This window comes from Fukomys damarensis, unplaced genomic scaffold, assembly GCF_012274545.1.
Source record: "Fukomys damarensis isolate Sample0158 unplaced genomic scaffold, DMR_v1.0_HiC HiC_scaffold_37, whole genome shotgun sequence".
Classification (NCBI taxonomy): domain Eukaryota; kingdom Metazoa; phylum Chordata; class Mammalia; order Rodentia; family Bathyergidae; genus Fukomys; species Fukomys damarensis.
In genome coordinates this window covers 17,596,388-17,619,084 of record NW_022900949.1, presented here as the reverse complement: position 1 = coordinate 17,619,084, position 22,697 = coordinate 17,596,388, and the positions used below count along the sequence as shown (strand labels likewise).

The window sequence follows — 22,697 nt, the reverse complement described above, 5'->3', positions numbered from 1 at the left end:
ACCTTAATGCAGCGAGCCTTTTCCAGGACACTTTAGATAACCATGACAGTCTGAAGTAAACACTGACGAAGGTAGGTTAATAAGGGAAAAGCAGATGATTTATTATATGAGCTTCATGTAGCACAAGTGCTTTCAGAAATGAAGACTGTGAGACCTGATGGTGGTGCTGGTAACAGTGACATCAGACCAGAGGCTTCTGGAGGAAGGGGAGTTGCTTGTGTGTGACTTGAGGTAGGAAATTGCTGCTTTCCTCCTCCCGGAGATGACTTTACATCCCTTTGGGAAAGAAGAAAAAGAAAGAAGTGAGGTAGCACTCTGTGCTTCTCTCAGATGCACACATTCATAACTTCAGTAGGCTCTCCCCTGCGCCAGCAAACCTAACTGTTAGCAGAGCAGATGCTAAAGTTTTCTATTATGTGTTTTAGCTTAGCATAAAGCATACTCTTTTTTTTTTTTTTTGGAGAAAAGAGATATACATGATGATATTAAAAGCAAATTGAAGATAAAGATCAAGAACAGGAATTTAATTTGTTATAATTACTAAGGGTTAAGTAATATACTTTAGGGGCAGGAGGCTCTACTTTTCAGTTTTAGTCACATATCACAAGATAATTCTTATATAGTCTGAATTTTCTTAGGAAAGGAAGTAAAACAAAAAGCAGACCTTTAATTTATGTTTGCCTAACAGATTGAGTTGTGGTTGTGGATGCCAAAGGGAACCATCACTTTCTGAAGGGATTTTTAAGAGAGAACATTCTAGGCACTGCCACTCTCTGGCTCCTCATTCTCAGAACCTTGTTATCATTGTTTAAATAAAGCACTCACTTGGATGCCAACTTTAAGCTTAGAAAAGCTTATGGTAAACGGTTTTCTCTTTTCGAAACTTATGAAGTCTTGCTGGTAAGCTTGAGCTCAGTGACTGCTCCAAGAGGAAGACCTAAAGTTTGGCTGGAGAGACAGATGTCAGACAACACGGAGAGCACTGTAAGAAGGTCCCTAAAAACAGAAATGTCGCAAGTTCACTGCTTCATGAAGAATCTTCTGCCTTCTATGAAACCCCGGCAGTGGGATGAAGTCATTTGGACAGATCCAAGGTTGCAGATTCTCCTGGAGAGCCGGTGGTGAGTTACCTGCCCACTGACCCCTTCTCCTGGCAGCGATCTGGAAGGAGATGTCCCCCAAGCCTACAGCTCTGGGCAAAGAAGCAGCTTTGGCTGACTAGAAGTGGGATGAGAAGACTGAAAATCAACTTTAAAATTGAATAAATACAGAGAGAAGGAACAGGCAAGCTTTAAGTGAGAGAATTATGCAGAACAGATAAAGACTGAAGGGCTGCTTGGTCAGTGGCCAGGGCTTTCCTTCTTTCCAAAAGATTCGTTCATAATCTGAGGTTGAAATAGCTGTTAGAGGGGAAAAGGTAAATACGTAACAAAGAAATATGGGCATAATAAGGAACACAATCAAAATTTATATCAGTTAGAATCTCAGGAGATGAGAGCTAGGCCAGGTAACTTCCAAATCAATGGAAGTTAAGAATGCAGAATATTTCATCAACCCATAAAAAGTGAGGAGGCAGAGAAAAAGAAGCAAAGGAAGCAGTTCCTTTGAATGGGTAATTAATAGTGAATGGACAACATCAAACACACTAGAAATACATACCAAAATATCAATAATTTTAAACAAATGGGACACATTCATTCTCAGATGAGATTTTAAATTGCCAGGTATTTACTAGTTTATATTACAACCTCAAAAACAAATGCTTAACCAGGGCCAGCCACACGAGAAACGTAGTGCTCGCGAAGAAGAAGCAGAGGAAGCTGGGATTGGTGGATGAGCTGACTTGGGAGGGGGAGAGATGCATTTGGGAGAAGTGTCTGAGAAAGCCCTGGGTCCAGTGGACTTTGGGAAGCCTGGGTGTGGCTAGATCTCTTGCACTCCTCTGCATTTGACTTTTTTGGGGTGATTATTTTAAAGTAATCCTGTAAGTTGTGTGTCCTATATTAAATCTATTTCCCTTGCAAACTGACTAAAACAGTATTTATAAGTGTGGTACAATATAACACTGAGTAATATCCACACAGTATTCACGTCAGGATACTGACGTTTATTCAGCAGTATCTAAGAACACTGAATCTTGCATCACAAATCACTAAGGAAGACAATAAAATGTTTTCAGTCATCCTATTGGAAAGTCATACACTTATTCCAAAGAACCAGTCAACATTTTAGAACTTCTTTTTAGAGATTTGGGATTCTTAATATGTCCTTTGGATTTTTCTCAGTGATAGAAAGTCTTTGTCATAGAAGCTGAATTTGGTCTTTGCAAATAGCTAAAAGTAATTAAGTGTCATGAACTGAGTAAGTAAGCATTAAGGTTTTCATCTAAAATGTCCCCCGAATGTCTCATGTTTGGAGACTGAGCCTGGCTGGAGGGAGCAGATTTCCGGGGGACATAACCTGGGAGCGTATTCTTCTGTCCTGCTCCCTTTCCCTCCCTCCCTGCTTCCTCCATCTCTTTCTCTTTTTCTCTTCTTCCTGGCTACCGTGGGATGAGCAGCTTCTTTCCTCTAAGCCTTTCCACCATGCTATTTCCACTTTGAATTCAGCTGACCTCAGACTGAACACACTGAAACCGTGAGCCGAAGTAAATCACTCTTCCTTTAATTTGTTGGTCAGTGAGGTATTTCGTTCCAGTGATGGGAAAGTAACTAATGCGGAAGCAGACTACTCTGCAAGGAGGAGACTCATCTAGGTGCACGAGCTCTGACGCACTTGCTCATCAAGGTCCTCCTCCATCTCTGTGGTATTCGTATGGCTCAGTGCCCTCCACATGCACACAGAGGTAGGATGGGGAATCTCATTTATTCTCAATATCTACCCTTGCTCTTTCCACGATGGACATCTTTTCTATATGTGAAAAAAAAGGACTGTTTGAGCAATGCTAAGTGGATATAGAGAGAAGAGAGATGAAGATTATTTACAGGTTTTGAATGTTTTGAACGTGGTACCACTGGCGAGTACAGAGCAACTGTAGGCTGAGGCTTGGTTTCTGGGGCCTCACCTTGAGTCTGACTGTAGTTCCAGTAGGTTCGGGTTGCAAAGAAACAGTCAAGGTGCTGGTTAGAAAAGTGGGTATGATCTGGTATGAATTCAGGTCTAACAGGGATTTGCTACATAGAAGTGGAATCAGGCTTCATAGGAAACTAAAAGAACTTCACGGGAGAATCTGCATAAAAGAGCGGCTTGTGACGGAGTCTAGAGACATCATAACCGCTCAGGAACACTGGCGCCTGTGCTATAATCCAGCCTAAGTGGTGGAAGCTGAAATTTGAAATCCAAACACTTTGATTTTATTTATATTTATTTCTTTAAATTTAAGGAACTGGAAAGGATGACACTGACGCGTCTAGTGCCCAAATGATGGTATTGTAACAAGCAGAGACTGTGTTCAAAATGGATTTGTAGCATCCTTTCTGCTTAATCACGGAAGAGATGCATTATATATGGCATTCTTTAGAAGCAGGAGTGTCTGCCAGGGCTGAGTCTGTTCTCGCACACCAGACTCACCCTTAGGCCACGTGGCAGGCAGAGGAATCACAAAGACACAAATGGCCAAACCCAGAAGGCAAGAATTCTACGGAGCAAACAACTCAGTCCCTTCTTCAAATGGCCCAGCAACTAAATGCCACAGAAAAGAAGTAAGCTAGAGATGAAAGCGCTTACAGACTAAGTCTACTAACCAGTGTGGTGCGGCCCACAATGCATCATGATATCACAAAAATACATGTATTTTGGGGCAATTTAAAAAATTGAATACAGACTACATATTAGATATTATTAGGGCATTGCTGTCAGTTTGGTTGAGCATGATAATGGAATTGTGGCTAAGTATAAAATGCTTTTGATACATAATAAAATACATAGTTGAAGTGGTATGTTGTTTGAAATTTATTTTAAAGTTTTGCAGTTTCAAAAATAGTGGAGATTGATTTATCAAGAGAGAAAAACATCAAACATGGTTAAATATGAATTATGACTGCACATCTTTAAAACATTCCATCGTATAATTTCTTTAAAATAGCAAACAAGTCAAATAGTGACTGTGTGGTAATCATAACCTAATTACACTTACCAAGTTGGGATATTTGGAAAGTCATTGTTTTTTTAGGGACAGAATATAACGAGTTCAAATCTTGACTCTTCAAGGATTACCTGTTGAAATTAAGGTGAGTTTTGCTCTGCTCTATCTAAACCTCAATGATCCAGCTTTAATGGCCCACAAGGACTAGTGCTTCGCCTATCCAAAACTTCCCAACAGCTAGAGACAGACAGGGCTGGTTTCCCAAATATTAGGTGAGGAAAGATGGAGCTAGAGTCTTGGACTGTGGGGATCCTGGAATGGGAGACGTCTTCTCAGCACCGGTCCTCTTCTACTCACAACAGAAACAGGGAAAAAAGCAAAGGCTTTCCTGGAACACAGCTCTTTTCATGGCACCTTGACTGGGCTTTGGAAGTCAACCTTTCCCCCAGGCATGGAGTGCTGCTGCAGGGAAGAGCAGCTGGTCCCTTGTACAGGAGCAGGGATGCTATGGTGGATCTACAGGGTGGGGGGTTTCTGTGGGTGGACAGGATAGTGGAACTATCTAGAGGCTGGCCAGGCATTTTCCAGTGAGACTTTGCTTTTCCTTGCCCGGTGCCGGACGGGCATCCTAAAGAGGCTTGTCAAGGATGGAAAACAAATGGGGTGCATGTGCCCAGGGCTCAGACAGGCCTGAAACGTTCCCACTTCACCGTTGTTAGAACAAACCAACAGATAAGTTATTTAACATCCTAAAATCTCATTTTTCTAATTTTTAAGATGAGATTAACACTGTTATGCATTATAGTCATAGTAACTCTTGCATAAGTGTTGGAAGGAAGACAAGGGAAGCGAGGAACACAGGAAAATGAAAAGACACAAAGAGGGGAAATAATAACGACAGTAATGATGATAATAATAATAACAATGGGGTTACTGCCAGTCAGCACGAGCATCTCTGGGTGAGGAATATTTGGTGACCTTGTAAAGCATTGGCACAGAAAGACTGGGCTCAATGTTTCTTCCACCTTGTAGAAGGCAGTGGAAGGTGATGTTTACAAAGTGACGAGATGGAAAGCACTAAATATTGCTCATTAATTTCAGGATATAGGAGAAAGTATAGTAGCAAACGATTTAGAAAGGCTGTTCAGTGGCTCTTATTTACCCTGCCCAATAATATATGAACAAAAGGCAGGTGATAAAATTAGAAGGCTTTCCATTTAAAACAAATAAAAGGAAACATTGTATTGTTTATTCTCGATGTAATTATCTTGTAAAAGTCTTCACTACAGGGTATTATTGTGACAAATAGTTTCAACTAAGGACTAAGCATTTATAATAAGAACACGTGTAGTCACAACATTCAAACCAAATTATAAAGTCTCAAGCTGCACACTGCCACATGGAGGGTGCTAAGTCAGTGTGGAAAAAATGGGGGAAAATTCCCCGAGAATTTAAGGTCCAGATCTCTAAGACAGTGTTAGTTTAACTTTTTATGTACAAGACAGGTGTTTTGCTATTTGTGTGTTTTATTTTTTTGGTTCTGGATCATTTCCAATACCTTTTTAATTATGTGAAAACAGACGATTATATTTAGACTCAACTTTTCTCTAAATTTTAGCTAAATTATTAATTCAGAGAGAAATTTGCAGCTGAAAGTGCAGTAGACACTGAAAATGACAAAGCAGTTTGTTGGTCACCAAATAAGATGACTGAATCCCCTAAGAATTTTAGAAATGTTCCAGATTATTGACTATATTGAAAAATAACTCTGGTTATTACTGAGTCACTATTTCTCATCTTCTAATAGGGGATGTCACGTGTACAAATGGTACTCTTTTCTCTAAAACATATGGGTCTAAATTCTATTAGGAACATAAACTATTAGCCTGTCAATTGGCAGTTGAAATAATTTTTCTTGCTGTTGTTTTGGCTGTAACCAATGCCAAACCAGAGAGCTTGACTCAAATCAATGGCTTGGCATTCTAACTGCAGTAGCAACCACCCAAACCACAAATATTTGTTTTTACAGAATTCTAGTCTTTCATATTCAATTAATTTAGTGAAAGCTATTTGTATATGTTCATATAACTTGACTAAGCTCGATTTATCTAAACTTTTAGATACTTAGAACTATGCTTTACATCTTAAAATAGTCTATCCAGATAAGGTTTTTACCCTTAGGAATTCAATACGCAACACAAATGTATTTGCTATTAAGTACGGCTTTCTGTAAGTCTAGCTTTAACATGAGCCAAGAGAAAAGAGCATCTTGTTTATTATATTGTTTACACTACCTTTGCATCAGTATTGGATTTGTCATTGTTTTCCCCATTAAATTAAATATAAACTGAGCCTAAACAGCCATAAAATAAACTGATTTTTAAAAATGCAACACATTATAAATTCACTCCATAAACCTAGAGATCGGACTGGTTCTAAAAATGAATTGTTAGTCATGGATATAAATATCCTCTTTGTTTTTAAAGATTGCAAAAGGAAAAATAATGAGCAAGGATTCTATTTCTGTAAACTGGAATGTTTACCAAGTTGATTTCAAAGTATTCTGTTTTACTAGCTTACCACTTCTTTGGGGGAGTCATGGCTAACTTAAAAGTAGAAGTTCACACACACACCGCGATGCGCCAAGCCCCAAAGCTGTGTGCTGGGTGTTGCTCTTTGAGATTGACTGAGACAAGGTAGAGAAGTAGTTCTTCAAACAAAACTTCGGAAAGCATTACACATCCCCAACAGCCTACACCTCTTCCTGCATCGTCAGCCTTTCTGGTATTGATTTCCACTGTTGCTCAGCCTCTCAGCCTACTCCTGGGCACAAGCTTACCTTATCCGGACAACTGGTCCCGATCCAATTTCTACTTGCTCGTCTCCAGTTTTGTTTATGAAGAAACACAACTTCTGCTAATGTGAAAAATTTATCTGTGTGGTGTCAATCCTCCTCTGGGTCTAGCAAGCCCACCTGTGGGAATATATTGCAAGGATTTGAAGTCAGTATGTCGAAGACATATGGAATTCAGGCCTCTTGCTCCTTGCCACGCTGCTTCGGAATCAGTGCAGCATTGCCGGGTCAATAAACTGAGGCAGGCATGGAAGGAAGCTCGGGAGTAGCTGCTCTGACAGTAGACACCAAATGCTGTCCCGTCGCTTGCTTACTTGCTGCGTTAATTTGATCTCAGTTCAAGTGACAAAAGAAGGTCCAACGGACACAAGATCATTAGGCTTTCTTAAAGCCCAGCTTGGGGAGTGGCCACTGCAGTTCACTGCCTTCCGTAAGACTCCATCCATGTGAGCTCTGCCCTGACCTCTCATGGGTGAGGCCTCTGGCTGGCTTGCCGAGCGAGTGAGCCTGGTGTTAGGTGCTAACCAGAACGTCAATGGAAGACTAACTTCTTTCTCTTGTACTGCCAGAAACGGACAGCCCTCCAGGAAGGGAAAGGGTGCTGGCCCCTTCTGACAGGCTCCGTGACCCTGTGATCTCTTGCTTTGGAGCTGTCAGATTTGGAAATGCACTCTCCCTCCCCGACCCACTGCCTCCCGCCTGAGTGCGTCCTGGCTGCTGCTGATTGAAGATTGTGGAGAAGGCACCCGGAGCCTCCCTCAAGCTGGCTCACTGAGTTGGAGCCTTGGCTGGAGTCAGACAGAGGCAGAGGCCGTGCTGGGGAGCAGACCCAACACCTGGGGCTGTACGTGTGTTATTTCAGTGACTTCCACAAGCAACCTTGTGGGTTGCTTTATCCCTTTTACTTTAGATGAGGAAAGCTGAGCTTTTTCTGGGTTGGCTAATCTTCTCAAAGTGTCACTGGAAGTAAGAAAAGGATTCAGGATCTAATCCAAGTCTCAGTTCCAGATCTGAGTGTTACTTGCATGAGTTCCAGGCAATCCACCTGGCACTTACACAATGTCCTGGAAAAGGCAAAGTAGTTCTTTGCTTCCTCTTCCCAGGCACCTCAAGGACTCCTTTCTGCTTTCTCCCTGACCCTGGGGACATACAGACACATCAGAGGTTCATACGAGCACACAGAGGCCCATAACATGTTGTTGTATGCCCAGACATGGGTTACCTGGCCTCAGTTGATGTAGACAGATGGAAAACAAATGATGTAGTTTTCCTAATTCCTAAATGGTTTAAGTTCTTAAAAAATTCCTCAAAGCACAATAGAATAGTTGCTCCTTGTGCTGACGTCCACGGATGACAGACACTCTTGGAGATGTATGGTCCTGCAGAGAGAGAGAGAGAGAGAGAGAGTCGGGACTGGTGAATGCATGGCTTAGATAAGGTTCTGTCAATGTGAACTCCACAACTGCTTTTTATGCAGTTCATACATTGTCCAAACTTCTACTTTTCCTTTGCTTTTGCTGTTCCTCATGGGGTAGAAGGATTCATTCATATCCATGCCAAGAGAACAAAGCCTTTGCATCTTAATAAAATGGAGAATGTTAATTATGATAAAGGAAATAGGGTAAAGGGTTAAAGGATGGTTTGGAAAGAGAAATTCAAACAAGTGGCACTGCTCTGAGCACCTCCTAAACTAAAGGTCAGAAAACCAGTCTCAGTGTGTTGCTCTGAGCGTGGCAAAGGTGCAGGCTGGAAATCTAAGGCTGAACGCGTTGCGGAGAAGACTATCCAACTGCATAAGTACTGTGGGCACTTCTGCTCAGCACCCTCCCCATCGAGATTTAGAAACAATACACCAAATCCAGAAGTGTCACCACTAGGGGAAAATCTGCAAATGATAGAAAATGAGCTTTACAGTAAATTCTCTGATGGGGATGGCATCAACGAGTAACAGAATCTCCCACAGTTAGAGCAGCCCTCTCCTTGCCCCATGCACATATTTCAGGAAATATTATTTGATTAAACTCTGTCAGGGAGCAGGGATAATTTGTTTGTAAATCACTAAATGTGTAAGAATTCTGAAAGTGTGTTCAGGAAAGAGAGTGGATCATCACTGAAAAGAAATTACTTTCATCTCAAAATAGTTCATACTAGTATAGAACTTATTCGAACACACGCTATTACATCATCTCTAAAACACTCTGTCCAGCAAGTAAAAAGCAAGGCAGCTGGCTAATAAGCGATTTTGTGTTCTAAACGAAGCTATTTTCTCTTAGTACCGCTCCGAACTGTGTGGACCCCGACAGTCCTCATACAGAGTGACAGAGGAGGAAGAATGAAGGCTCCGATCTTCATTAACATGGGAGCTGTTTTGGGCTGTTGCTCTCTCTTTTTTTAATTTTTAGTTTGCTATGTTCAGTATTTTGAGATAAATATAGTGATACCAAAGGAGCATCTTACCCACAATATCCAATTACATCCTGATTAAACAGAATTCCCTCCGATGGTGAATACGGACTGAGCAGTGCCTGACGCTTTCCCACGCCCTGGGGACAGTACACTTCGTGCCTCTCATTTGCCCCAATATGGATCATCTCTTTCAATGTGGAGAGATAAGGTAACCAACATCTTCTAGGTTCTGTAGTTAGCAGTTACATCTCAGACAACCAAATAAATGACACTGTGATATCTTTGTTCCAATCCCCCCCATCACCTCCACAACAGAAACTGTAAGAAACTTTGATTTGATATACGACAATTAATAGACTACATTTGTTCTTAAAAAATGCGACTTAAGTAAAAAGTATTTTTGGAAGACATTCTAGAATATTCTTTGGGGGAGTTTGGATTAGCAAATGAAAATCTGTTTCTCATCCTAAATTCAAATAAGGCATATTTGGGGGATGTTGAGAGATAAACTTAGGCACATTAAAATTTTAACACATTTATTCGAGTAGACAGATTCATCCTCCAGACCGCACTGATTATAGCAGTTTAGGGTTCCGCCAGAGGGCTTGAGGGAAAAGCTTTTGTAAGATGTTCATGGAAGCAAGACAAAGAAAATATTTGATTAGTTAAAGTGCAAAGCCTCTAGTTAGATGTTGGTTAGTGGTTTTTGGTGGTAAAATTTCTTCTTAGAGGTTAGCTGGTGGTTTCTGATCGATGAAGCCCAAATTTCATTTTACTATTTACACCAAGTCGGTACTCATTTTGCTTACATCGGAACCAAAGACCCTGGAGCTTTCCCAATTATTTTAACATGGGAGATGGCTCACAGATTGGAAGGAGTTCTTGGTCCCTAATTTTGTATTCTTATGATCACTCTTTTATACTTTTTCTTCCTTATCCTTTCTATCCTGGGAAATAATTACCAGCTTTCTATATCCTAACCTCCTTCTCCTCCTGCCTTGCAGATCTTTCCACAGGCTCAGTTGGGGTGACCTAGATTAGGAAGGTTGAATACAAGATTATGTCTGTCATTATTATTCTGTTATCCAGAGAGAGACTATAACATTTAAGTACACAAGTGCTGAACTAGTCTCATAAATGAAACATGACTATGTAAAAGTCAGCGACATGGTTGTGAAGTATGTGGACCAGTGTCTCGGAATGAGATTCTGTCCCAGTTCTTCCTCCCTGGGAGAGCAGCTGGGAGGAGGGTGGATGAGCTGTTCACTAATAATGGAAAGAAATTAGAAAAAAAAATCACATATAGCTTATGCTGTTTTCCACAGGGGCTTACTTGGCTGAATAATTCTTTTTGTCACATACTGAGGGGGTGATTCTGATCAGAGTTTAAAAAGAAACATCTGTTTGGGTGAGCAAAGTGTTCAGATGAGCTTTACCACAGAGAGGAGCCAGCAGAAATGCCAGTCAGCTGCTCTCCAGGATCCTTGAGCTCTGTCCTCGAGGTCATTTCGCTTATCAATACCTGAGGTTAGCATAAAAAACCCACCTCTCAGAGTTGTTACAGAGCTAAATAATTTAGCAGCTATGAAGTCCTGTGAGATGAAAGACACCATAGAAATGCAAATCATTGTTTTATTATGGGATATCATCAATAGAATAGAAAGTAAAATGCTCTCTTTGATGGATGTCTAGTTCAGCTAACCCAGGGTGAGGGCGCTGTGCTCCCATCCCAGAAATCTCGGATTAGAATTGCAGCAGATAATTATCCTCCCTCCTACTTTGTTTCCTCTGTGGCACTGAAGAGTTGTCTTGGGTAGTTTCTCTTCTGTGGTTACCCCGCATTTCCTTCTGGCATTCCTCAGCAAATTAAACAAACTAGTTGCCATAAATCCCAGATGAGAAGTATTGTCATTATAGCAGTGATGTTTTATGTGGAGGCCTTTTCTTAAAAAGTTAAAGGTTTCAAAATTGTAATTTAAGTTCAAAGATAAGATGGTAAATTTCTAGTGTGGGAGCCCCATTGCTACATGGAGAATTTTATGTTTAAACCTAGGAAAACTTTTTCAGTAGGCTTCACTACTCTCCCGTATAAAAAGTGGTTTCACTGCTTGACCTCTTTGAACAAGATCAGAATCAGAAAATGCAATCCTTCCAGCCAGGAGGCAAACAGCTGCCTCTCCACAGTAGAGAGGTTATGGTGTAGATCGAAAATGTCCCCTGTTAACAGGTTTTGGGGGTACTGGAGGTAGTTTCTAGATTCTTTTTGTCCTGAGCAAAAAATTGGTCAAGATGAGCACAAACGGTAGCAAAGTTTTACTAAAGGTAGGAAAAGAAACAGGCTAAGCAAAAGTAGGAAAACAAGTGCACCCTGCGGTGTGAAGGCAGGCCATGTGCAAGAGAGAACACAGTAAGGGTGGGGGTTTAGCTCAGTGGTGCCGCCCCCAGCCTCTCAAGTGCAAGGTCCTGACATCAGATCTAGGTCATTCTGTCTCAAACCTGCTCAAGTTCTCGCAAGGCCATGTGCAGGGCTTTTGGAACTGTCCTGCACATGTGTCCTGGGGTTTTGTCAGTAGCAAAATCCACATCCCCAGCCAGCTTTACCGTGCCCTAATCTCCTGCTTTACCCTCAGGGCTTCACGTGTTCAGAGGTGGGGTTTCGGAAGGTGATGGTCACAGGGCACTCTTCGCTTCTGTGGATCAATCTGTTGGTGAGGTCATAGCTGAAGGTTAGGAGGTGTGGCCTGGCCGAGGATGTGGCTCTTTCGGGTGGACCTCCAGATGGGGCGTCTGCTCTTCCTCTTCCCAGTCTCCTTGCTTCCTGGCTGCTGTGGGGTGAGCAGCTTTCTGTCAGGCCCTTCCCCCATGCTGTACACCAGTAAATGTAGATGGACTGTGAGCCCCACATAAAACCTCTCCTTTAAGTTGTGGTGCAGGGTTTTGGTGTCAGTTATGAATATAGCTCCTTCCCCTTTCTGGTGTCCTTAGTTGGGTCCCCAGGGTCCCCTGACTTCTGAGTCAGTTATTGGGAAGCTGGGATCTTCTTGTCCCTCTGTGTCTTGGTTACTGCTCCTTCCCCGCAAAGAGGAGCCAAGCAGCCATGTATGAAGCCTCTGGAGCCATAGAGCACCATTAATCTTTTCTCCTTGTAAGTTGGTGTTCTCGGGCATGTTGTAGCAGCTTCAGAAAGATGACTAATACAGTAAGCAAAATATTCAGGTTTAGGGCTATTTGGAGAAAAACCAGAGATATTTTTCTTAAAGAAGAAGAAGAAGAAGAAAAGATGAGGTATCTCTGATAAGCTAATTGAATGATACAGAGGCACATACTTGCTATTTTAAGTTAGCTACTGTTAATCTTGGTGATCAGGGGAGGCTTTGAAGGAATGTTTTTTGGCTTTGAGTCTGTGCTCAGCGGTGGTAGGAGATAGACACTCTCTGAGCCTCAGTTTTCTCATTGCATGGTCTGTGTGTGCTAAGTAAAAATGACAGAAATCATTCATTATTTTGAACTAAGCTGTCTCGTTGGGGCCCAGTGGACCAGGCTGAAAATCAAAACGGAGTCACTTATACAAAAACTCCTCTGAATCCAAACCAAGTTGTTATCTGACTTTCTAAGAAATCAGGAGACAGAGAGATAGTCAAATTTTCAGGCAGGCCAGTTTAATTGGCATGATAATGAATTCCCGGCTTTAATCCTCATTGGAAAAAGTAACCTGAAGAAGCCTGGTGGTACTAATCTCTCGTTTTTTCTGCTGCTCTGTCTCCCAGGCCCTGCCTTGCAAGGGAAGTAACTGAAAAGGCCAGGCTGATTTATTCTTTGTTTCTGATGTCTTCAGTCCTTTTCTGCCTTAAAACCAACCTCCTCTCCTCAGCACATAGGAACATTTATTCTATTTTATGGAATGAAATGTTGTCTGAGTCTAGAATTATAAGCAAAGCCAATTAATATCTCTCTGTGTGTTATAACTGCATTTTTGACAATGGTCACATGTAAAATGCACAGCCCAGCCACCTGGCACTGAGTAATATTGATAAATATTACTACATCTCCCATTTCTATCAGCATTTGGAAAAGGAAAAACTCAGGATACAGCTGAGTAACCTATGAATTGTTTTAATGAAGAAGACTTTGAAATGAGATGCCTTATATTTACCACAGGGTATTTCAGTCTGAAGCAATAGTAAATTTGTTTTGGAGGCATTTTTGAAGGGAGAAATTTATGAATCTTTAGAGGAACAGTTATTAAAGTAATTGCCAGGTACAGTATTTCATTAGAAATGTCAGTTATTGAATTTGTACCACTTATAATATGGGTAACAAAAGATAGCTAGATTACAATTCTGGTTCCTGCGTATTTCTTATGATAGTAAAAATGTCTTTTGCCTCAGTACTTTATATCCAAGGAACATAATTATACTTATAAACACCTTGTATCTACATAGCTGTTACCTTTTAAAGTACCTTACTGCATATTATTTTACAACATAAGTAGTACTTAGAAGGGGAAGTTAAACACAGATTAATTGATTTTCAAAAACTGATTGGCAAACTGAAAAAACTGAAGACAAACCCAAACTACTGTCCGCTTCATCCCCAGTTGGCTGTCTTTTCACTGTTATGGATTCTTGACGTAGAGAACAAGTGCAGTATGGAAGGTACGTTTTATTCATGGCAATTTTCCACCTTCCATTTTGACTACTACTCTAAAAGGAATTTAGAATGGGTTTAGTACAATGAGGATGTATGTGTGTGCATGTATCTATATAGGTATGGATTTATCTCCTGCTTTTTTTCCTAAAATTAAAAACAATCTATGATAAAAACACAGACAACAATGCTGTTAAGATAGATTTCTGTAGTATATGATCTTGATTCTTATCTGAATGGATGGAAGTATTAGGAAGAGAGACTGAGCTAGCAGGTCTGTAATTCAAAGGTGATGTATTTCTGAATTTTAAGTTTGGCACTGCACTTGTGACAGCTGGCAGTGTGTCACAAATAATCACGGGCCATGGAAATGTAGTTGAATAGACCGTTTTGTGACCTTGGATGACAGCTAAATTTCTAAATTGTTTATGTTTTGAGTTCTGTGGATGGGATACGGGAAATGGTACGCGAACTGTGGCACCTCAGAAATTGAGAAGACAGCAGGAAGACAGCAAGAAGCTGCTTCTCCCTCTCTCCCACCTACGTCCCCTGAGAACCCAACATAAAATCACGCCCTGACCCACCCTTCTTGAAAGTAGGTTGAGAGACCCTCATTTGAGTATGAGCCTCTCATATCCCTGCTCAACCCAGTGGAGAAGTGGCACGCAGAGATGCCAAGAAGAATCCGAACCACAGGCGTTGCTAGCTTCTGTCCAGTACATTTCTATGAGATCATACCCTTCTGTCCTCCTATAAAATTGCGGTTTTCCCGGGTCTTGGCATCTTCATTTCTGAAGGCTACTGTGTCCCATGAAACTAACAAATACATTTGTTATGCTGATCTCTTGTTAATGTGTCTCTTTCTATAGGGGTCCTGGCCATGAGCCTAATGATGGGTAGGGGCAGATATGACTTGGAGAAGATACTGAGGCTTAGATGCATCAATAATGTGCCTGGGGCAGGGAGCAGGCAGCTGCACAGCCAGAGTTCTAACCTAGATCTTTTAGGCACCTCTTTCCTCTGAACAGCATGCTTCTTGTCAGCAGCTAGAATGGGGATGTCATTCCTTGACACTGGTGTGGTGCCAGCTGCATGCAAACGCTAATCAGAACTTCTGCAACCACCTCATTGAAAAGAGGTTACCACAGTGTGGCTCACTGGCATAGCAGCACCACCTGCTCCAGAGAGGGATTGGAATAATAAGCGCCCATTCTATCACCACGCTAGTAGTGTGATGGGCATTGTGTTAGAACCCGTTACCTTTAGAAATCTGTTGCATTGATTGTGTCCTTAGGAGTTTTATTGCACCTGAGAATAACAGCTTGAGAGAAAGGTCAACGAGATACCCAAACATGATGCCGTTGAACAGTGGTTAGCAGAAAGCACTGGATCCATCCCTTCAGCGAACACCTGTGTGGGCTCAGGTAAACCATCACCTGTGTGTGGAGCATTGGTAAAACTTAGAGCTTCCCAGGAAAGAAAGCATCTCAGTTACTTTTGTGTTGCTGAGACAAAATACCTAACATCTGAAGCTAAAGGAGGAAAGGCTTACTGTAGCTCAGTTCGTAGAGGTTTCGGTTCGTAGTTGGCTGTCCCCAAGGCAGGGCGGCACGGCAGAACAGCACTGCAGAGAAGAAATAGATCATGGCAAGCAGAAGGCAGCAAAGTAGCAAAGAAGCAGCAGCATGCCTGCCTTCTTTCTGTCCCTTTATATCCATCCAGGCTATCCACCCTTTGAGTGGCACGACCCATACACACCCAGCATGGACCTTCCCCTTATCCACACTCAGAGCTATGCCAAACCAGTTGGGGGATTAATTTAGTAATCACACAGCCTTAATCCCAGAACTACACACTTAAGCCTAGCATCACACACTCTAGATCCAGCCACCTCTCAAAAGCCCCACCTCTGGCCACATGAGGCTTTGGGGTCGGGGGACATCTAGACACAAACCGTGACAAAAGATTTCCATCTGACTTCAACAGAGGAGGGCATATGGGTGGTGCCTGAGCCTATCATCCGCACGAGCCCAGCCTCACTGAGCCTTGCCCTCACAAAGGAGCAGAGGACGGAATTGCAGTAAGGGTTGCGAGCATGCTAGCCTTCATCAGGAAAAGCCACTGCCCTTGCTCAGGGTGCCCCGGGAAGGAGGGACTTCCCGGGCCCTCCTCCCTGCGGTGGAAAATGAAGCTATCAAAACACAATGCAATTCACAGGTTGGTCTACCATAAACTGTCTCCAAGTAAACAGGTCTTCCTTCCAGACTCACTAATAAGATGGGCACTGGTTTTTTAAATAGAGGAAGGAAGAGGAGTTATAGTTTTCATAAGAAATCTCATCATAATGGCAAGAGTATAAGGGCAATGCACTTTCATCTTTTTAAGCGGCATTGTGGTCACTTTTATATTTCATAATAAAAATGATTATTGATTTATTAACAATTTAAGGACGTTCATCACCTTGACCTGGCCTGCAGTTCCCTGTAGATGGCATTTCCGTAGATCGGGTACATCCTCTCATGGTCCTCTCGCGGCTCCTTCATAAGTCAGAGACTCCTAAGGAGAGCCTTAGGTGAGGGTGGGGTGGTTTGACTGTAGGGAAAGGGGTGAGGGATCTGCGGAGTGTGCTCCGTGGAGCAGCTCTTTCAGAGGAAGAACAAACAAATCAGCCGGACCAGCCTAGGATCATGCACCTGAGCTAAGAGCTTTGACAAAGGAAGCAGGTCATTGACATTTTCTGGACTGCAGGCTCTGTTTTTCATTGTTTTTCTCTTCCGTAATGAGGAATGTGATGTGTCTTCGTGGGGTCAACCTTGGGTGAAATGGATAGTGAGTTTGACAAGTTCTAAACTGTAATGTGTGAGACAAATGTACTCTCTTCCGCCAGTGGGAGGCGAATGAAGGGAGAGCAGTGGTGGTTTCTGCAGGTGGATCTTCAGATAAGGGGCAGAGTCTGGTTTTTTGGGGTGGTCTCATGGCCTCCCTGAGTCCCCACACTCCAGTGCTCTGCCTGAGTCATCTTAGACATTTATTTGAAGTTCTCCACTCCAGAAATCCTCATGGCGGACTAGGAAATTCTCTTGCATAAAAAGAGTACAGGAGTGAGTTGGGCTTTGTCATCCCTTCTGTCTGCAGCTATTACTCCTCTACTTTTTCAGAGTTCACATTCACATTTCAGACAGTGATGTCAAATTAGTGGGGTCGCTGCTAGACATACAGAAGTGGAGGAGGAGGAGGAGGAGGAGGAGGAGGAGGAGGTGGAGAAGGAAATAGTGGAGGCAGAGTGGCTCTTAGAGCTCAGCTTTGAATCATTATGAAAATGTTGTTGTGGCCAAACCTCCCAGGCAATGTCTTCATGAATAGTGAATAGTTGCTCGTCTTTGAGTGTGGACATCTGATGGAGCACTAGCTAGAGCAGGAGCTGGGACACCCAGCTGGGCTCTTTGATCAGCTTGGTACCAACCAGCCTGTTGCTGTTGCAAACCACTGTGCTGGGAGCTGCAGCCCCCGAGAGCTCATGTTCAGGCTGAGAAATTTAATTTGGAAGCTTAGAGTTACTGTCGCTGATCTTGGCTTCTAATAGACCCTCTGTTCTTTCCTTTAGATGAAGGAACAGCTCAGTGAGCCGTGCTGTGCTGGAGCTTGGCCCTGTGTAGAGCTGTTAAATTGCTAAAGCTTCACCTTTACCTGTCTCTTTCACAGCATGAGATTCTTTGCTAAATAAAGTAAAACTGTTGCATCTCCAATCAGGCAAAAAGAGGTGGATCGTGGTCATAGGGAAAAAATGCTCCCAAGGCATCATTAATTGGTGTTGCTATCAAAGTCTAGAGGTAGGGGCCATAAGCAATGATTACTTAGTGTTGCTAATGTCACTTGCTCAAATGTGAGCAAAAATTAAACAGTCTCCGTGTCTTGGTCCCTGGTCTGTGTCTATAAGAGTGGAGGCTGATGAATTGTCCTCGGGTCCTGGTTCGGCACTTACAACCTGCTCTTGGCAAGTTACACAGCTCCCCAAGCCTAATTTCTTCATCTGTGTTCAGCAATCGCGACGAGTGAATAAACCTCACATGGATGCGCACACGCACACACATGTGTGTGCGCATGAGCATGCTCATGTCATACATGGCCCACTGAGGAGGGAACACAGGAGCCCTGGGACTATTTCTCAGTGAGGGCTATGGCTTTGTCCTGAGGTAGTCTCTGTCCTCCTCTTGCCCTCTAATCCCGAGGGATCACCCCGGCGGGCGCTGGTCCCAGCTTCCTGGTTCCCTGACTAGATTTAGTCCTTGGGAGCAGATTCACGGGCTGGACTTTCACTGAGGGAAGCAGCCATTTCCCCGTTCCTGGCAGTGACCATCTGTGCTCTTTCCTGCTCTCTTCAGGGCTCTGGGCCCAGGCCCAGAGTGGCCTCTGTACCCCAGCGTTGGGCTGGTGACTGCTTCCTACGGTGCTGACCCCTGAATCACCTCATTATCCCTACTGACTTTTCAGTCCCTGTACTCCACCGATTTGTTCATTCTCTTGTGAAATCTTTCTTTTTTTGCCAGTAGCAGAGCTTGAACTTGGGTCCTTGTGCTCGCAAGGCAGGCGGCAGAACCACTGAGCTGAGCTAAATCCCCGGCCCAAGTCTTTTTATTTTAACTTCTCCAATTCTGCCTCCCGGCCCTGTCCCAGCCTGGACCACAGGGCCCTCCTGGAAGGCTCAGACATGTGTGACAGCCCCCCGCACAGAGGCCGAGAGAGCAGGCAGAAGGCTGCAGGAATAAGCGACTCAGTGACATCCGGCAGCACGTGGGGTGAAGTTGCGAGAGGGGACGATGAGAATGGCATCTCTCTTGTCTCCTCTGTGCGTGTTCGGCTGCCTCGCACCCACGGGCAGTTATTCCGGAGCCTTTGGTTCGCAGGCAAGTCTGACTCCCAGGCGAGTCTTACGGGCAGTGTGATGGTTATAGCTGATGATTAAACGGCCAAGCAGGAAGCGGTGTGACTGGCTTCCCTTCCTTGATGTCTCACTGCAGCAGCACTGTGGGCACAGCCAGCAGGTGCAGAGTGCCACATTCCTCCCCTTTCCTTCTTGCTGACGGAGGTGTGCGCCCAGGACTCACCAGGGAGCAAAAGCAGGGTGACCAGCTGTCCAGTGCAGCAGGGACTGGAGGTTTTCCCTGAACTGGACATCAGTAATACACCTGGGAAGACCCTGGGCAAACTGGGCCAGCTGGACATCTTAACCAAGTAGCCCTTAAAAGCAGGACCTTGGAAGAGGACTCTTTTCAGGGGAGGGCGATGCTTCCCAAAGCTGGAGCCTGTCGTGACCAGCAGTAGGCTACAGCAGGTAAGGTTAGGGGAGCGTCTCCCTGGTTGTGTGAGGTGACAGTAATGGTGCAGTTGGCATCCCTGTCACCTGCCATAAAACCCCAGGCTCCACTTAGCCAACTACCAAAGCCCCTAAGACACCCCGGCAGGGTTGCTAGAAGGCCCTACACCAGCAGAGCAGATAGGCTGCTAGGAATCAGGGTCAGGCTGTTACTGTACAGTGCCAAAGTCAGAGAGGAGCCTGGACTGTCAGTCACAGCAAGGCTCACACTGCCACTGAGTATGGGACCGTGTGCCCAGAATGGGTTGCTACTTCGTCCTGATCCCTTTGGCCATCAGGAAGTGACCTTTTCTCCCTGCTGTAGGGAACAGCTCTGCACTGCCTGGACATCATTTAAAGACTAGCTGAGACAGGGGCACTGGGAGATAAAGTTCTTGCTCCTGTTTCACCTCAAGGCTACAGCCAAAACCATAGACAGGTCTCAGCAAGGAGTGGGTTGGAATGCCCTGTATTAGCTGTAGAGGGAGTGGGCAATTCGCCAGAAGGGGTGCAGAACCTGATGAATATTTACTGGCAAGAACTGGGAAGGTGTGTGGAGCAGTAGCTCTTAAAGGCACTGGCCTGGATCGCAAGTTCAAGTTCTGTCTGGCAATTTTATGACTCAGCGCAATCCTGTCTCAAAATAAAAAATAAAAGAGGCCGGGGATGTGTGAGTCCTGGATTTGCACCCCAGTAACGCAAAGAAAAAAGAAAAGAGAAGGGAATGCCTGCAAGGGCAGCCTTCTGAAGGCACAGCTGTGGGATCGAGAGTGAGAGTCACACGAAGCAGCTCCAGGATGATGGCAGGACACCACGGTGGGACTCCTGCCGGGCTGGGACTTCGTGGGAAAGCAGTCCCGGAAGTTTGCGTGCCCAGCTCCAGCGCCTCCTCCGATGAGGACGCCGAGGTGGGAGGGGACGGCATCACGCAGGAGCACAAGCCAGAGGGGCCATATAGCAAAACAGGGAGACGGGACAGATGAGGCTCGCTGATTGCAAGGACCAACTCAGAGTCCCATGAAGGCGACCTCAGTCCCTCCGAGGGTGTCCCCTATGGCCTACCATACATACCCGGTCCAGCCCCTTAGAGGTCTCACCGCCCCCCAGCTCCACTGCGCTGAGGACCATGCTCCGGGCACACAACCCTCTGGGGAAACCCATCCGAAACCACCCAGCGTGGCTTCCCTCAGGGCTCCAGGGCTGCCTCCCTCTGCAGCTCTTCCTGCACGCATGGCGGTGTCTCACCTGGACTGCAGCCCACGTTGCTCCTGTCACCGCTGCCTCATCGGTCCGTTCTCCACAGAGGTCTCTCCGGTGCCATCCGCTCCCACGCAGGCGCAGTACGAGTGCTAACTGAAGACTGAATCGAGACTCAGACCTCTTGCCATGCTCTGAACTGAAATCAAATTGCATCGAAGATCTAAGTGTTAAAACAAACAGTTTTCTGGAGGACAAAGTAGGTAAAACTCTTGAGTTGGACATTGGCCAGGACTTTCTGAACTGAATTCCAATTGCACAAGAAATAACACTAACAATCCCACGAGTGGGATTATATCAAATTACAGAGATTTAAAATGAAGATTTTGCTCAGTGATAAGGATGCTTGTAGCATACAGAACCCATGAAGGGTGTAAAAGTGGATCTGAACCAGCAAATGCTCCTGAATGCTCCATGCCAGGCCCCATAAAGAAGAAACACAGAATGTCTCTGCCGGTGAGGAGTTGAGTCGCTCAGAGAGGCAAGAGGAAAGAACCATGGCAGTGCGCTGAGGACGGCGGCCGTCTAGGTCAGCTCCTGTGGTTTGGGCAGGAGGAGGAGGAGCGCAGAGAGACTGGCAGTCAGGCAGCACCATGTTGTGCCTCAAATGTGTCCCAGAAGACCAGTGCTGAAGCCCACTCCAGCATCTCGGAAGTTGGCGGTATTTGGGTGATTAAGATTAAATCAAATCTAGATTAGATCAATGCAATCTTCCTGGTGTTCTTATAAGAGGAGATTAGGACATAGACATTCACAGAGAGGAGGCTCTAAATCCTCGGGGAGAGACCGGCCATGCACAAGCCTTAGAAGAACCAGCCCTGCACCCTGAGTCACAGACCTCCAGCCTCCAGAACTGACAGGAGTAAGTGTGTTATTGAAGGCCTGCAGTCTGCCGACCAGTCAGCCCCAGCAGACTACGAGACTCGGGTGGGGAGTGGAGACTGGGTAGACTTTTGAGTGGCCAGTGGGATTCGTACCGTGGAGAGGCGGGGCCAGATTCCAGACTCTAGGTGCTGAGGAAAACAGGCCCAGCATCTGCATCTCTGTTTCTCCTTCCTTCCCTTCACTTCACCGAGACCCCTAGAGTGGTGGTTGGAATCTGCTTCTAGGAAAGCTGCCTCTGAATGAGCTAACAGATCCTTTATTTCTCTTACAAATTCTTGATGGTATTTCGGTAAAAAGAAACACAACGGAGCAGATGAACTGATCAGGGTCAAACTGTCAGTTCTGTTTGATTCCTCTTCTTCTGAGTATAGTCTGCTTCCTACAGAGAAAGAGAGAAAATGCCTTTCGCCCTAATGGCTGGGCTCCTAAACAGAGAGAGGCCATGATTCTGTGTCTTTTGTGTTCTCAGAAAAGAAAAAGTTAGATCACACCACATTTGTGAGGATTAGTCGTTGGAATCATGTGGTGAGATTAGCTGTCACACTTAATTTTGTGTTAGGAAAGAAAAATTATTTATCACATAAGCACAAGTGGTATGCTGTGAATTAAGTCAGATTTTAAATATACATGATCAGGGAGCTATGTCTGATATGGGGTGGGGACGGAAAAAAGGAAAATGGGTAGGAACTAACCCTGGAGGCCAGAGGCTCCCTCTGTTTCCTGGATCCAAAAAGCACCCGGCACTTGTCAAGCTGTCCCCATTCAGGTGCCGTGGGGCATAGGTGCTGCCAAGCTCAGTTATCAAGAGTGTTGCTGTGCTGGGTGCTGTCTGCGGACTGGCTTCAGAATGTGAACTTCATTCTGCGCGTCGGTGATGATGGAATGGATTTGGAACAATGGTTTTCAGACAGCAGCATTCCGCAAAGAGTCAGAGTTTCTTTGTAGGACCCGAGGAGAGTAGGGGACATTGGACAGGGGTGCACATCACTTTGACAAGCTTCTGTGCTAGTCGGCTTGGGCTGCCACAGCAAAGAGCCACACACTGGGTGGCTTGCACAACAAAAATGCTTCATCTCGTAGTTCTGGAGGCTGGAGTCCAAGCCCAGCTATAAGCAGGGTGGTTTATCTAAGGCCTCTCTCCTTTGCTTGTAGTTGGCCATCTTTAGACTGGCTCCTCACCAGGTCTTCCTTTGGTGTGTCTGTGGTCTATC

At 44.5% G+C, this 22,697-nt stretch overlaps 1 long non-coding RNA gene across 3 annotated transcripts; it reads right to left on the bottom strand.

The window, feature by feature from the left end:
* Positions 1–116: 116 nt before the first annotated feature.
* LOC104855737 lies at positions 117–22,312 on the bottom strand. 3 transcript variants are annotated; one of them, XR_778463.1, is made up of 8 exons: positions 22,179–22,312; positions 20,590–20,740; positions 16,452–16,558; positions 15,544–15,615; positions 8,161–8,317; positions 7,995–8,077; positions 6,924–7,058; positions 117–276 (listed from the first exon to the last, which is right to left on the bottom strand). It is a non-coding gene; the product is annotated as an uncharacterized LOC104855737 (long non-coding RNA). The 3 variants fall into 3 exon arrangements; XR_778461.1 differs by having other exon boundaries at positions 16,452–16,547; XR_778462.1 differs by lacking the exon at positions 16,452–16,558.
* Between the last annotated feature and the right edge of the window lie 385 nt (positions 22,313–22,697).